The 15,752-nt window shown below is 40.0% G+C and overlaps 1 protein-coding gene across 1 annotated transcript in view; it reads right to left on the bottom strand.

Moving 5' to 3' along the window:
* CDC42EP2 (CDC42 effector protein 2) overlaps window positions 1–8,290 on the bottom strand; it is a 29,439-nt gene extending 21,149 nt beyond the window's left edge. The window contains exon 1 of the mRNA XM_067472422.1: window positions 8,211–8,290. The gene's annotated coding sequence lies outside the window, so the exon portion shown is untranslated. The remainder of the gene's footprint in view (window positions 1–8,210) is intronic.
* Window positions 8,291–15,752: the final 7,462 nt, after the last annotated feature.

The following is a 15,752-nucleotide window of genomic DNA, read 5'->3' on the forward strand; positions in this document are numbered from 1 at the left end:
CTTAAGAAGCTATTTCTTGATTTAAGGCATTGGCTTGCTGGTTGATAACCGAATAGAGGATGGGCTGGAGGTGTCAGTGCCTTGGTTCTTTCATTGCTGGCTGCTACTTGTAATATAACATAACATAATATAATATAATATAAATAATCTATCTATATAAAAATGCTCTGTGCATAATGAGTTCCTTACAAACAAAAGAACCAATGAACAAAATCACACCAAATTTGGCAACGAAACGTCTCACAACACAAGAAGTGACCATCACTCAAAAGATTATGATTTTGTCATTTGGGAGTTATAGTTGCTGGGATTTATAGTTCACCTACAATCGAAGAGCATTCTGAACTCCAGCAACGATGGAATTGGACCAAACTTGGAAACTTTCATGACAAACAGAAAATACTGGAAGAGCTTAGTGGGCACTGACCTTGAATTTTGGAGTTGTAGTTCACCTACATCCAGAAAGCACTGTGGACACAATAATGGATCTGGATATTCAATATGCCCAAATGGGGGCATATTGAGGAAAATAGACCTTGACATTTGGGAGTTGTAGTTGCTGGGATTTATAGTTTGCCTACAATCAAAGAGCATTCTGAACTCCAGCAATGATGGAATTGGACCATACTTTTCACACAGAACTCCCATGAGCAAAAGAAAATACTGGAAGAGTTTGGTGGGCATTGACCTTGAATTTTGGAGTTGTAATTCACCTACCTCCAGAGAGCACTGTGGACACAAACAACGATGGATGTGGACCAAACTTGGTACGAATATTCAATATGCCCAAATGGGGGCATATTGAGGAAAATAGACTTTGGCATTTGGGAGTTGTAGTTGCTGGGATTTATAGTTCACCTACAATCAAAGAGCATTCTGAACTCCAGCAACGATGGAATTGGACCAAACTTGGCAACTCCCATGACCAACAGAAAATACTGGAAGAGTTTGGTGGGCACTGACCTTGAATTTTGGAGTTGTAGTTCACCTACATCCAGAAAGCACTGTGGACACAATAACTGATCTGGATATTCAATATGCCCAAATGGGGGCATATTGAGGAAAATGGACCTTGACATTTGGGAGTTGTAGTTGCTGGGATTTAAAATTCACCTACAATCGAAGAGCATTCTGAACTCCAGCAACAATGGAATTGAACCAAACTTGGCAACTCCCATGACCAACAGAAAATACTGGAAGAGTTTGGTGGGCACTGACCTTGAATTTTGGAGTTGTAGTTCACCTACATCCAGAGAGCACTGTGGACACAAACAACGATGGATGTGGACCAAACTTGGTACGAATATTCAATATGCCCAAATGGGGGCATATTGAGGAAAATAGACATTGACGTTTGGGAGTGGCTGGGATTTATAGTTCACCTACAATCGAAGAGCATTCCAAACTCCAGCATCAATGGAATTGGACCATTCTTTCCACACAGAACTCCCATGACTGAAAGAAAATACTGGAAGAGTTTGGTGGGCACTGACCTTGAATTTTGGAGTTGTAGTTCACCTACCTCCAGAGAGCACTGTGGACACAAACAACGATGGATCTGGACCAAACTCGGCACGGATACTCAATATGCTCAAATGTGAACACTGGTGGAGTTTGGGGAAAATAGACCTTGACATTTGGGAGTTGTAGTTGCTGGGATTTATAGTTCACCTGAAATCAAAGAGCATTCTGAAACCCACCAATGATGGAATTGGGCTAAACTTCTCACGCAGAACCTCCAAACCGACAGAAAATACTGTGTTTTCTGATGGTCTTTGGTGGCCCCTCTGACACCACCTCACAACCCACGCAGGGGTCCCGACCCCCATATTGAGAAGTGCTGCTTTATCCCTACCAAGAATGACAACAATTGATTATAGACCTATATTACGAAATACTCATAGGAAATAGTAAACATTGCTGGAAAGAAAACCATTATTATGATTACTATGACTGTTTGTTATGATTGACCCACTATGGTGAGTCAATCCCCTCAAACCCCTCCAGTAGGTTGAGTAATTCACCTAGGTTCTGTGTGCCAAGTTTCGTCCAGGTCCCTCATTAATGGGGGTTTCAGTTTCTCTGGTTGTGGGTGAACTAAAACTCCCAGAAAGGAGGGTCAGTTCTCCACAAACCCCTCCAGTAATCAAATGTCGGCATATCAGGTACATGTGCCAAGTTTGGTCCAGATCCATCATTGTGTGGATTCACAGTGCTCTTTGGATGTAGGTGAACTACAACTCCCCCAAATCAAGGTGAATTTTTGCCAAAGACCTCTAGTATTTTTTGCTGGTCATGGGGACTCTGTGTGCGAAGTTTGGTCCAATTCCATTTTGGTGGAGGTCAGAGGGCTCATTGATTGCAGGTGAACTATAAATCCCAGTAACTCCGACTCCAAAATGTCCAGGCCAATTCCCCTCTAAACCCACCAGTATTCAAATTTGGGCATATCGGGTATGTATGCCAAGTTTGGTCCAGATCCATCATTAGGTTCATAGTGCACTCTGGGTGTAGGTGAACTACAACTCCTATAAATCCATCCAAAGACCTCCAGTATGTTTTGCTGGTCATGGGAGTTCTGTGTGCCAAGTTAGTTATTTTCACATTTATTATTATTATGTGCATAATAATATTATGTGCATAATAATAATAATAATAATAATAATAATAATAATGGAGTTTGCTTCTCTGAAGGTTTTTACACAGAGGCTGGATGGCCATCTACCAGGAGGGCTTTGATTGTGTCTTCCTGCCTGGAAAGAGGTTGGACTGGATCACCTTTGAAGTTCTCTTCTATTTCTATGATTCTATAATCATCATCATCATCTCTAATTATGATGGAATCTCCTCTGGAGATTTTAAAGCAGAGGCTGGGTGGCCATCTGTCGGGAGGGCTTTGATTGTGTCTTCTGGCCTGGCAGAATGGGGTTAGACTGGATGGCCTTTGAGGAATCACTTCCAATACTACGATTCTATAATAATAATCTTTGATAATAATAATGACAATGGTGGAGTCTGCTTCTCTGGAGGTTTTTAAGCAGAGGCTGAGTGGTCATCTGTTGGGAGGGATTTGATTGTGTCTTCCAGCCTGGAAGAATGGGGTTGGATTGGATAGCCTTTGAGGAAACCCTTCCACCTCTATGATTCTATAATAATAATAATAATAATAATAATAATAATAATAATTGATAATGATGATGATTATGGAGTCCGCTTCTCTGGTGGTTTTTAAGCAGAGTGGCCATCTGTTGGGAGGGCTTTGATTGTGTCTTCCAGCCTGGCAGAATGGGGTTGGACTGGATGGCCTTTGGAGGATCCCTTCCAACTCTATGATTCTATAATAATAATAATAATAATAATAATAATAATTGATAATAATAATAATGACGGTGGAGTCTGCTTCTCTGGAGGTTTTTAAGCAGAGCCTGAGTGGTCATCTGTCAGGAGGGCTTTGATTGTGTGTTCCTGCCTGGCAGAATGGGGTTGGACTGGATGGCCTTTGGAGGGATCCCTTCCAACTCTATGATTCTATAATAATAATAATAATAATAATTGATAATAATAATAATGACGGTGGAGTCTGCTTCTCTGGAGGTTTTTAAGCAGAAACTGAGTGGCCATCTGTCGGGAGGGATTTGATTGTGTCTTCCAGACAGGCAGAATGGGGTTGGACTGGATGGCCTTTAAGGAATCCCTTCCACCTCTATGATTCTATAATAATAATAATAATAATAATAATAATAATAATAATAATAATAATTGATAATAGATAATGATGATGGAGTCCGCATCTCTGGTGGTTTTTAAGCAGAGACTGAGTGGCCATCTGTCGGGAGGGCTTTGATTGTGTGTTCCTGCCTGGCAGAATGGGGTTGGATTGGGATAGCCTTTGAGGAATCCCTTCCACCTCTATGATTCTATAATAATAATAATAATAATAATAATAATAATATTTGATAATAATAATAATGACGGTGGAGTCTGCTTCTCTGGAGGTTTTTAAGCAGAGCCTGAGTGGTCATCTGTCAGGAGGGCTTTGATTGTGTCTTCCAGCCTGGCAGAATGGGGTTAGACTGGATGGCCTTTGGGGAATCACTTCCAACACTACGATTCTATAATAATAATAATAATAATATTTTTTTATAATAATGATGATGATGGAGTCCGCTTCTCTGGAGGTTTTCAAGCAGAGGCTGAGTGGCCATCTGTCGGGAGGGATTTGATTGTGTCTTCCAGCCTGGCAGAATGGGGTTGGACTGGATGGCCTTTGGAGGATCCCTTCCAACTGTATGATTCTATAATAATAATAATAATAATAATAATAATAGATAATGATGATGATGGAGTCCGCTTCTCTCGTGGTTTTTAAGCAGAGGCTGAGTGGCCATCTGTTGGGAGAGCTTTGATTGTGTGTTCCTGCCCGGCAGAATAGGGTTGGACTGGATGGCCTTTGGAGGATCCCTTCCACCTCTATGATTCTATAATAATAATAATAATTGATGATAATAATGATGATGGAGTCCGCTTCTCTGGAGGTTTTTAAGCAGAGGCTGAGTGGCCATCTGTCGGGAGGGCTTTGATTGTGTCTTCCAGCCTGGCAGAATAGGGTTGGACTGGATGGCCTTTGAGGAATCCCTTCCACCTCTATGATTCTATAATAATAATAATAATAATAATAATAATAATAATAATGACGATGATGTAGTCTGCTTCTCTGGAGGTTTTTAAGCAGAGGCTGCATGGCCATCTGTCGGGAGGGCTTTGATTGTGTCTTCCAGCCTGGCAGAATGGGGTTGGACTGGATGGCCTTTGGAGGGTCCATTCCAACTCTATGATTCTATAATAATAATAATAATAATAATAATAATAATAATAATGACGACGATGATGGAGTCTGCTTCTCTGGAGGTTTTTAAGTAGAGGCTGAGTGGCCATCTGTCGAGAGAGCTTTGATTGTGTCTCTTGCAAACTAAAGGCAGTTGTCGTTTCCTTGATTGGATAACAACAACAATAATAATTAATAATAATAATAATACTTTATTTAAGGTTTTCCTCTTCCTATTATTGTTGTTGTTAACGTTGTTGTGTATTTTTCTGCCAATGAGTTGCATTATCTTAAGATACGTCCAAAGTACAGGAGACTCAGCTTAGTTATCTTGGATCTAAGGATCGATTGTGCAATTCTTAATCACAGAGCTGGAAAGGTCTCATAGGCCCCAGGCGGCCATCTAGTCCAACCCTATTCTGCCAGGCAAGAAGACACAATTAAAGCCCTCCTGGCAGATGGCCATCCAGCCTCTGCTTCAAAACCTCCAGGGAAGGAGACTCTGCCGGACTTATTATTATTATATTCCACTACTGAACAGCTCCTGAACATATACAAAACGTAATTTTCCAACCTTTGTAACTATTTAGCAATATAAAAGTGTCTTCTGAGCATATAACAAAGTATCTTTTCCAACCATTACATGTATTAATGATATAATAGAGGCAAAATGGACTTCTGAGCATGAACAAAGTACTCTTTTCCAATACTGGAAATGTTTAGCGATATTAACTCAACAAACCAGGCTTCTGAGCATGTGCAAAGTGCTCTTTCCCAACCATTGTACCTATTTAGTGACATAACAGCAACGAAGTAGGCGTCTGAGCATATCCAAAGTGCCCATTTCCAACAGCTGTCGCTATATAGTGACCAAAAAGCAGCAAACCAGGCTTCTGAGCATGTCCAAAGTGTTCTTTCCCAACCATTGTAGCTATTTAATGACCTAAAATCAGCAAAGCGGGCTTTTGAGCATGTCCAAAGTACTTTTTCCAAATACTGTTGCTATTTAGTGACCAAAAAGCAGCAAACCAGGCTTCTGAGCATGTCCAAAGTGTTATTTCCCAACTATTATACTTATTTAGTGACCCAAAAGCAGCAAACCCGGCTTCTGAGCATGTCCAGAGTGCCCCTTTCCACAGACTGTTGCTATTTAGTGACCCAAAGGAGGAAACCAGGCTTCTGAGCATGTCCAAAGTGCCCTTTTCCAAAAATTGTCACTATTTAGTGTCCTAAAATCAGCAAATCGGGCTCCTGAGCATGTCCAAAGTGCCCTTTTCCAAAGACTGTTGCTATTGAGTGACCAAAAATCAGCAAAGCAGGCTTCTGAGCATGTCCAAAGTGTTATTTCCCAACCATTATACTTATTTAGTGACCCAAAAGCAGCACACCAGGATTCTGAGCATGTCCAAAGTGCCCCTTTCCATAGACTGTTGGTATTGAGTGACCCAAAGGAGGAAACCAGGTTTCTGAGCATGTCTAAAGTGCCCATTTCCAACGACTGTCACTATATAGTGACCTAAAATCAGCAAAGCAGGCTTCTGAGTATGTCCAAAGTGACTTTTCCAAAGACTGTCGCTATTTAGTGACCGAAAATCAGCAAACCAGGCTTCTGAGCATGTCCAATGCGCCCTTTTCCAAAGACTGTCGCTATTTAGTGACCAAAAAGCAGGGAAGCAGGCTCCTGAGCATGTCCAAAGTGTTCTTTCCCACCCATTATACCTATTTAGTGACCAAAAATCACCAAACCAGGCTTCTGACCATATCCAAACTGCCCTTTTCCAAAGATTTTTGCTATTTAGTGATCTAAAATCACCAAACATGCTTCTGAGCATGTCCAGAGTGCTCTTTTCCAAAGACTTTTGCTATTTAGTGGCCTAAAAGCAGCAAACCAGGCTTCTGAGCATGTCCAGAGTGCCCTTTTCCAAAGACTTTTGCTATTTAGTGGCCTAAAAGCAGCAAACCAGGCTTCTGAGCATGTCCAGAGTGCTCTTTTCCAAAGACTTTTGCTATTTAGTGGCCTAAAAGCAGCAAACCAGGCTTCTGAGCATGTCCAGAGTGCTCTTTTTCAAAAACAGTTGCTATTGAGTGACCAAAATGCAACAAACCAGGTTCTGAGCATGTCCAGCGTGCCCTTTTCCAAATATGTTTGCTATTTAGTGACCTAAAAGCAGCAAACCAGGCTTCTGAGCATGTCCAGACTGCCAACTGTTGTTATTTAGTGACCTAAAATCAGCAAACCTGGCTTCTGAGCATATCTAAAGTGTTCTTTACCAAGCATTGTACCTATTTAGTGACCCAAAATCAGCAAAGCAGGCTCCTGAGCATGTCCAGAGTGCTTTGTCCAAAGACTATTGTTATTTAGTGACCTAAAAGCAGCAAACCAGGCTTCTGAGCTTGTCCAAAGTGCCAACTGTTGTTATTTAGTGACCTAAAATCAGCAAACCTGGCTTCTGAGCATGTTCAAAGTGTTCTTTCCCAACCATTGTACCTATTTAATGACCCAAAATCAGCAAAGCAGGCTTCTGAGCATGTCCAAAGTGCTCTTTCCCAACCATTGTACCTATTTAGTGACCTAAAATCAGCAAAGCAGGCTCCTGAGCATGTCCAAAGTGCCCTTTTCCAAAGACTGTTGCTATTTAGTGACCTAAAAGCAGCAAACCAGGCTTCTGAGCATGTCCAGAGTGCCCTTTTCCAAAGACTTTTGCTATTTAGTGACGTAAAATCAGCAAACCAGGCTTCTGAGCATGTCCAGAGTGCCCTTTTCCAAAGATTTTTGCTATTTAGTGACCTAAAATGAGCAAACCTGGCTTCTGAGCATGTCCAAAGTGTTCTTTCCTAACCACTGTACTTATTTAGTGACCAAAAAGCAGCTTCTGAGCATGTCCAAAGTGCAAACTGTTGTTATTTAGTGACCTAAAAATCAGCAAACCTGGCTTCTGAGCATGTCCAAAGTGTTCCTTCCCAACCATTGTACCTATTTAGTGACCCAAAATCAGCAAACCAGGCTCCTGAGCATGTCCAAAGTGCTTTTTCCAAAGACTATTGTTATTTAGTGACCTAAAATCAGCAAACCAGGCTTCTGAGCATGTCCAAAGTGTTCCTTCCCAACCATTGTACCTATTTAGAGACCCAAAATCAGCAAAGCAGGCTCCTGAGCATGTCCAAAGTGCTTTTTCCAAAGACTGTTATTATTTAGTGACCTAAAAACATCAAACCAGGCTTCTGAGCATGTCCAGAGTGCCATGTGGCAGATATCAGGCTCACAACGCTAAGAAACCCCCAAACCTTGACACTTGCCACGCCCATGGAGCTCCACAAAGGCTTTGCATCCCTGCCTATGGGGTTCCTGAAGGCCTCCTCCGCCCTTGCCAAGGGGAATACTCACCCAGATCTGGCCTGGGCGTCGCCTCCTCCTCTTCCTTCGGCCGCCAAAGAGAGAAAAGGCGCGCCCTCCGCCTGCCCAGGATTGCCACCCACCGCCAAGCCACGCCCACTCCAGCCCTGGACCAATCCCAAGCCGCGGCTGGCTAGGCAGCGTTCTATCCCCGCCCCTTTTGTTTTGCATGTTGCAACATTGCTTCATCATAGGGAAGGGCTTTGTGGCTTGACCTCCCTGATTCACTCCTATTGAATCCTCTTGTCTTTGGACCCATCTTTGGGGATCCATAAAGGATATTGACAATAATAATAATAATAATAATCTATAGACATAATAATAGTGAAAATGTGTATTACTATATATATCTGTATAATAATATAATATGTATATTGTGTGTTTATATTATTATAATATAATATGTAATAATATAATATGTATATTGTGTGTTTATATTATTCTAATAATATAATATGTAATAATATAATAATATAATATGTATATTGTGTGTTTTATATTATTATAATAATATAATATTATATTAATTTTCCTATTATATATTATTATATATTCATATTTATTATATTATGCTTATAAGATATATAACATTACTATATATCTGCATAATAATATAATATATATCTGTATAATAATATATTTTGAGATTTATTATAATATAATATAATATATTTTGAGTTTTTATATTTAATAAATTATACTTTTATTGACTATATATGCATAATTTGTTACTATATATTATTTTATATTCATTATTATATTTTCATATTATATATTATTATATATTCATATTTATATATATATTAATATATTATACTTTTATTGACTATATATGCATAATTCATTACTATATATTATTTTATATAATTATATATTCATTATTATATTTTCATATTATATATTATTATATATTCATATTTATTATGTTATGCTTATAAGATATATAACATTACTATATGCATAATAATATAATATATATCTGTATAATAATATAATATCTGTATAATAATATAATATATTTTGAGATTTATTATAATATAATATAATATATTTTGAGTTTTTATATTTAATATATTATACTTTTATTGACTATATATGCATAATTTTTACTATATATTATTTTATATAATTATATATTCATTATTATATTTTCATATTACATATTATTATATATTCATATTTATTATATTATGCTTATAAGATATATAACATTACTATATATCTGCATAATATAATATATAATGCGTTTACATTTATTATACATGATATAGAACATTAGTTACTATATATCTGTATAATAATATAATATATATTGAGTGTTTATATTTAATATATACACGTAATAAAAGTGAAAATGTGTATGTATAAAACATTCATTACTATATATATATATTGTGTGTTTATATTTAATATATTATACTTTTATTGACCATATATGTATGTATGTGTGTATATTTGTGTGTGCTTGTGCATATATATACGTGTGTGTATGAATGTATTTATGTATATGTATATATATGTGAGCATGTGTATATGTATATATGTGTGTGTATATTTGTGTGTGCTTGTGCATATATATATGTGTATGAATGTATACATGTATGTATATGTATATATATATATGTGAGCATGTGTATATGTATATATATGTGTGTATATTTGTGTGTGCTTGTGCATATATATATGTGTATGAATGTATACATGTATGTATATGCATATATATGTGAGCATGTGTATATGTATTTATGTATGTGTATATTTGTGTTTGCTTGCGCATATATATATGTGTGTGTATGAATGTATGTATGTGTATATGTGTATATGTATGTGTGCATGTGTTTATTTGTGTATATATGTGTGTGCCTGTGTATATGTATCTATGTGTGTGTGCATGTATATGTATGTGTGTGTACATATGTATATTTGTGTGTGCTTGTGCATATATATACATGTGTATGAATGTGTGTATGTGCAGGGGCAGCTCACCCATTACGCAAAGTAAGCACTCGCAGTATAGTTGATGTTGCCCAGGGGCGCTCTTGAGGCACTCTTGGGGGAAAATAGACCTTGACATATGCGAGTTGTAGTTACTGGGATGTATAGTTCACCTACAATCAAAGAGCATTCTGAACTCCACCAGTGATGGAATTGAACCAAATATGGCACAGAGAACTCCTACGACGAACAGAAAATATAGATCAGTGATTGGTTGGGGGGGGGGGGGGGGGGCGCCAAAATACTGTTTGCTTACCGTTGAAAATTACCTAGGGCTGCCTCTGTGTATGTGCATATGTATATGAATGTATGTATATATGTATATATGGTGTATTTTTTGGGTTTTAAAGTCTGTTCCACTGGGGGAGGGTGTTTTTGGGGGTGGTGGACACTCGTTGGACTGTTATGTGTATTGTGTCAAAATTTTGTGTCCATTCGACCAGTGGTTTCTGAGTTATGTTAATCCCACAAACGAACATTACATTTTTATTTATATAGACTAGCCGTCCCCTGCCACGCGTTGCTGTGGCCCACATGGGGGTTCTGTGTGGGAGGTTTGGCCCAATTCCATCGTTGGTGGGGTTCAGAAAGCTCTGTGATAGTTCAGAAAGTGAACTATAAATCCCAGCAATTACAACTCCCAAATGTCAAGGTCTATTTTCCCCAAACTCCACCAGTGTCTACATTTGGGCATATTGAGTATTCATGTAGTTTGGTCCAGATCCATCATTGTTTGAGTCCACAGTGATCGCTGGATGTAGGTGAACTACAACTCCAAAACCAAAGGACATTGTGCACCAAACCCTTGCAGTATTTTCTGTTGGTCATGGGAGAACCGTGTGCCAAGTTTGGTTCAATTCCATCGTTGGTGGGGTTCAGAATGCTCTTTGATTGTAGGTGAACTATAAATCCCAGCAACTACAACTCCCAAATGACAAAATCAATTTTTTTTTTTAGTGAAGGACATAAATTGGGTTGTTAGGTATCTTGTGTCCAAATTTGATGTCAATTCGTCTAGTGGTTTTTGAGTTCTGTTAATCCCACAAACGAACATTACATTTTTATTTATTTATATTCATATGTGTGTGTGTATATATGTATGTATTGGGAGGGATAGCTAATATTCCAAAGACGGAAAGGGGTTGCCCTGGATGGCCTTTGGGTTTTTCTTTCCAGCTCTAGGATTCCATGATTAAGAGCCATGTTTTCGTTCTGATGCAAGCCCATCTGATGTAACCCACCTCTTTCCCTGCTTTCCTTTGTGTTGATCCAAGCGGAGAGGAAATCAAAATCCATATTTGGCCTGCATTTTCCTCTGACAGCACAGCCAGCCAAGCCTATAATTTTAATAATGTGTCAAGGTGGAATTCCTCTGATTTAGGGGAAGAGCGACATCATCCGCCAGGCACTCCGGTTGAAGAAAAAGAAAACCCCAGAGGGTTTCTTTGGAGGCTTCGGTCAGGTTTTATCTATGGGATCTGTTTTGAGAAGCAAAGAGGGGGTTTGGAAAGCAAAGATCTTTGTCTAGGGAAGGGCGAAGGAGGAGAAAGCAAGGACAAGACATTTGCCTGGAGAAACAAAAAAGGTGGTCAGTTGAAACATTCACGCCTAGCTCCAGCAGACAAGAGTTCTTTGTCCCACCCTGGTCATTCTACAGATATATAAACCCTTTGTCCTAGTTTCAACAGATCTCACTACCTCTGAGGATGCTTGACATCGATGCAGGCAAAACGTCAGGAGAGAATGCCTCTAGACCATGGCCATATAGCCCGAAAAAACCTACAACAACCCAGTGAAGGTGGCCTGTCTCTGATCCAAAATGCTTGGGGCAAAAAGTGTTTTCTGTTGAGGAAATTATTATTATTTATTTACTAGCTGTCCCCTGCCATGCGTTGCTGTGGCCCACATGGGGGCCCTGTGTGGGAGGTTTGGCCCAATTCTATCGTTGGTGGGGTTCAGAATGCTCTGTGATTGTAGGTGAACTATAAATCCCAGCAACTACAACTCCCAAATGTCAAGACTCTATTTTCCCCAAACTCCACTAGTGTTCACATTTGGGCATAGTGAGTATCTGTGCCAGGTTTGGTCCAGATCCATCATTGTTTGAGTCCACAGTGCTCTCTGGATACAGGTGAACTACAACAAACATTACGTTTTTATTTATATAGACTAGCTGTACCCACCACGCTTTGCTGTGGCCAACCTGCCCTCATTCTTTCTCTCCTTCTTTCTTTCTCTTCTTCCTTCCTTCCTTCCCTCCCTCTTTCCTTCCTTCCCTTTTTCTTTCCCTTCTTCTTTCTTCCTTCTCTACCTGTTTCTTTTCTTGCTTCCTTTGCTCTTTGGTTCCATCCTTCCTTGTCTCTTTCCTTCCTTCCTTCCCTCTTTCTTTCATTCCTTCTCTCCTTCCTTCCCTCTTTCACTTTTTTATTTCCTTCTCTCCTTCCTTCCTTCTCTACCTTTCCTTCCCTCCTTCTTTCCCTCTTTCTCTCCCTCCTTCTCTACTTCCTTCTCTATCCTTCTTTCTTTCCTTCCTTCTTTCTCTCCTTCCTTCTCTACTTACTTCCTTCTCTATGCTTCTTTCCTTCCTTCTCCCCTTCCCTCCTTCTTTCTCTCCCTCCCTCTCTACTTCTTCTCTATCCTTCTTTCTTTCCTTTCTTCTCTCCTTCCCTCCTTTCTCTTCTCTCCCTTCTCTACCTTTCTTTCCTACCTTTTCTCCTTCCCTCCTCTCTTTCTTCTCTCCCTCTTCCTGTCCTTCCTTCCTTCTCTACCCTTCTTTCTTTGCTTCCTTCTTTCCTTCCCTCCTTCTTTCTCTCCCTCCTTCTCTCCTCTTTTTTCTTTCCTTCTTTCTTTCCCCTCCTTTTTTCCGTTCTCTCCCTCCTTCTCTATTTATTTCCTTCTCAGCAAAAGTAAGGAAAGGAAGAAGGAAGGGAAAAGAAAGGAAGGAGGGGGGAGGGAAGAGGAAGGAAAAAGAAGAAAGGAAGGAAGGAAGCAAAAAGAAGGAAAGGAAGAAGGAAAAAAGGAAGAAAGGAAGCAAAAGGAAGGGAGGCAAGGGGAAGGAAATGAAGCTAGGAAGGAAAGAGGGAGGAAGGGAAAAGGTAAGGATGCAGGAAAAAGAAAGGAAGGAAGTAAAAGGAAGGAGGAAGGAAAAAAGAAGGAATAAAGGAGGGAGGGAAGAGAAAGAAGGAAAAAGAAAATAAGGAAGCAAAGGGAAGGAAGGAAAGAATGAAAAAGAACGAAGTAAGAGGAAGGGAAGAAAGGGAAAAAGGAAGGAAATGAAGCAAAAAGAAGGAAAGGAAGAAAGAAAAAAGGAAGGGAAGGAAGCAAAAGGGAAGCAAAGGGAAGGAAATGACGCTAGGAAGGAAGGAAGGAAGGAAGGAAGGAAGGAAGGAAGGAAGGAAGAAGGGAGTGAAAAGGAAGGAAAGGAAGCAGGAAAAAGAAGGAAGGAAAGGAAGGAAAAAGAAGGAAGGAAAGGAAGCAAAAGGAAGGCAAGGAAGAAGGAAAAAGAAGAAAGGAAGAAAGCAAAAGGAAGGAAAAAGAAGGAAGAAAAGAAGGAAAAGGAAGGCAAGGAAGAAGGAAAAAGAAGAAAGGAAGGAAGCAAAAGGAGGGAAAAAGGAAGAAAAGGAAGCAAAAGGAAGGCGAGGAAGGAAAGGAAGAAAGGAAGGAAGCAAAAGGAGGGGAAAAGGAAGGAAAGGAAGCAAAAGGAAGGCAAGTAAGAAGGAAAAGGAAGGAAGGAAGGAAGCAAAAGGAGGGGGAAAGGAAGCAAAGGAAGCAAAAGGAAGGCAAGGAAGGAAAAAGAAGGAATAAAAAAAGAAGAAAAAGAAGAAAGGAAGGAGGGAGGCAGGCAAAAGGAAGAAGGAAAATGAAGGAATGAGGGAGGGAGGCAAAAGGAAGGAAAGCAAGCAAGCCAAAGGAAGGAAAGGAAGAAGGGAAAAGAAGGAAGGAACTGGAAATAAAGCCACAAAATAAAAGAGCTGATCTTCTTTTGGAAATGGTTCAAAACCTGGATTTGCCACCTATCTAACCAGCTCAGTCGGGAAGGAACACAGCAATAGGAAGCCTGAAAAACAACAACAAGAAGGGAGGAATAGGACAAACACATCCTGGGAGGTAAAACAGCAATGGATTTGCAGAGGAAGTGAAGCAATCTCTCTGTGGAAAACCCTCAAGAGGAGCACAACATTGGCAAGCTGCTTTTTGGCGTCTGGAGGTCGTGAGTCACAAATAATTATTGACTAATTGTATGGATTGTTTTTCCCCCAGTGAAGCATCCCACGGAGTGAGCCAGCATGGCATAGTGGGTGAAGTACTTGTGAAGTCGATAGGAACTTTAGGAGAATCTGCCCAAGAGGAGAGACCCTGGGACCCCACCAAAGCAAGGAAAAATATGCCATCAAAATGGAGACAATCTGCCATATCGCGGATACGGGGGCCTTTCGGGGTTTCGGTATCCGCGGTTTGGAGGAGCACCGATTCGGGATGCCCTCGACGACACTTGGTGTAGTCACACTCTCTCAGCCTCAAGTTGAACCCGATAGAAACCCCCTTTGGAGACATCGCAACAACGTGAACAAGCCGCCATACAACTTGCCCAAGGTTACCAAGTGGGTTTCCACATCTGAGCAAGAATTCGAACCTGGGTCCAAAGCTGATTCTAATTCTCCTTGCCTTCAACTCCTCCTCGCTCCTTTTTCCTGAAACCCGACAGCCCCTGAATTCCTTTCCCTGGAAGTCATCATTCTCTTTCCAGCAAAAGCTGTTTTGCATTAATTTCTTGCCAAGTTTGTAAAACACACTTGGTTTATATAAGCAACCATTTCGATGAAGGGAAAGATCTGGCTGGAAAGAGGCACAGAGTGACATGCAAATCACATGTCAGGTTGTGTCACCGACTTGGGGTTCACCCGCTGGGGGAAACAGAACTCTGTGCATGCTCGGAGGAACTCTGTACATTAGGCTTGGGCAATCCATGGTTCTAAATGGTTCTAAAGTACTTACAAAACTAAAGTTCTGGTGGTGAAAATTTGAGAACTCTAACAAAACTTTCAAAATTTAATTATTATTTCATTACTGGTGATTTTAATGACAGAACCAATTAGGAACTGCCATTTATTATGAAATTTTGAGAGTTTTGTTAGAGTTCTGAAATTTTCACCACCAGAACTTTAGAACCATTTTGTAACCATGGATTGCCCTTTTGTAAGTACTTTAGAACCATTTAGAACCATGGATTGCCCAAGCCAACTGTACATAATAAAACAAGAAACATACAACATCAATCTATCTATCTATCTATCTATCTATCTATCTATCTATCCATCCATCCATCCATCCATCCATCCATTTAACTTGCATACCGCCACTCCCAACTCGGCCCAGAGCAGTCCACATAGAATCATAGAATCAAAGAGTTGGAAGAGACCTCATGGGCCATCCAGTCCAACCCCCTGCCAAGAAGCAGGAATATTGCATTCAAATCACCCCTGACAGATGGCCATCCAGCCTTTGTTTAAAAGCTTCCAAAGAAGGAGCCTCCACCAC

The sequence above is a fragment of the Anolis sagrei genome, chromosome 12, assembly GCF_037176765.1.
Source record: "Anolis sagrei isolate rAnoSag1 chromosome 12, rAnoSag1.mat, whole genome shotgun sequence".
NCBI classification, from domain to species: Eukaryota; Metazoa; Chordata; class Lepidosauria; order Squamata; family Dactyloidae; genus Anolis; species Anolis sagrei.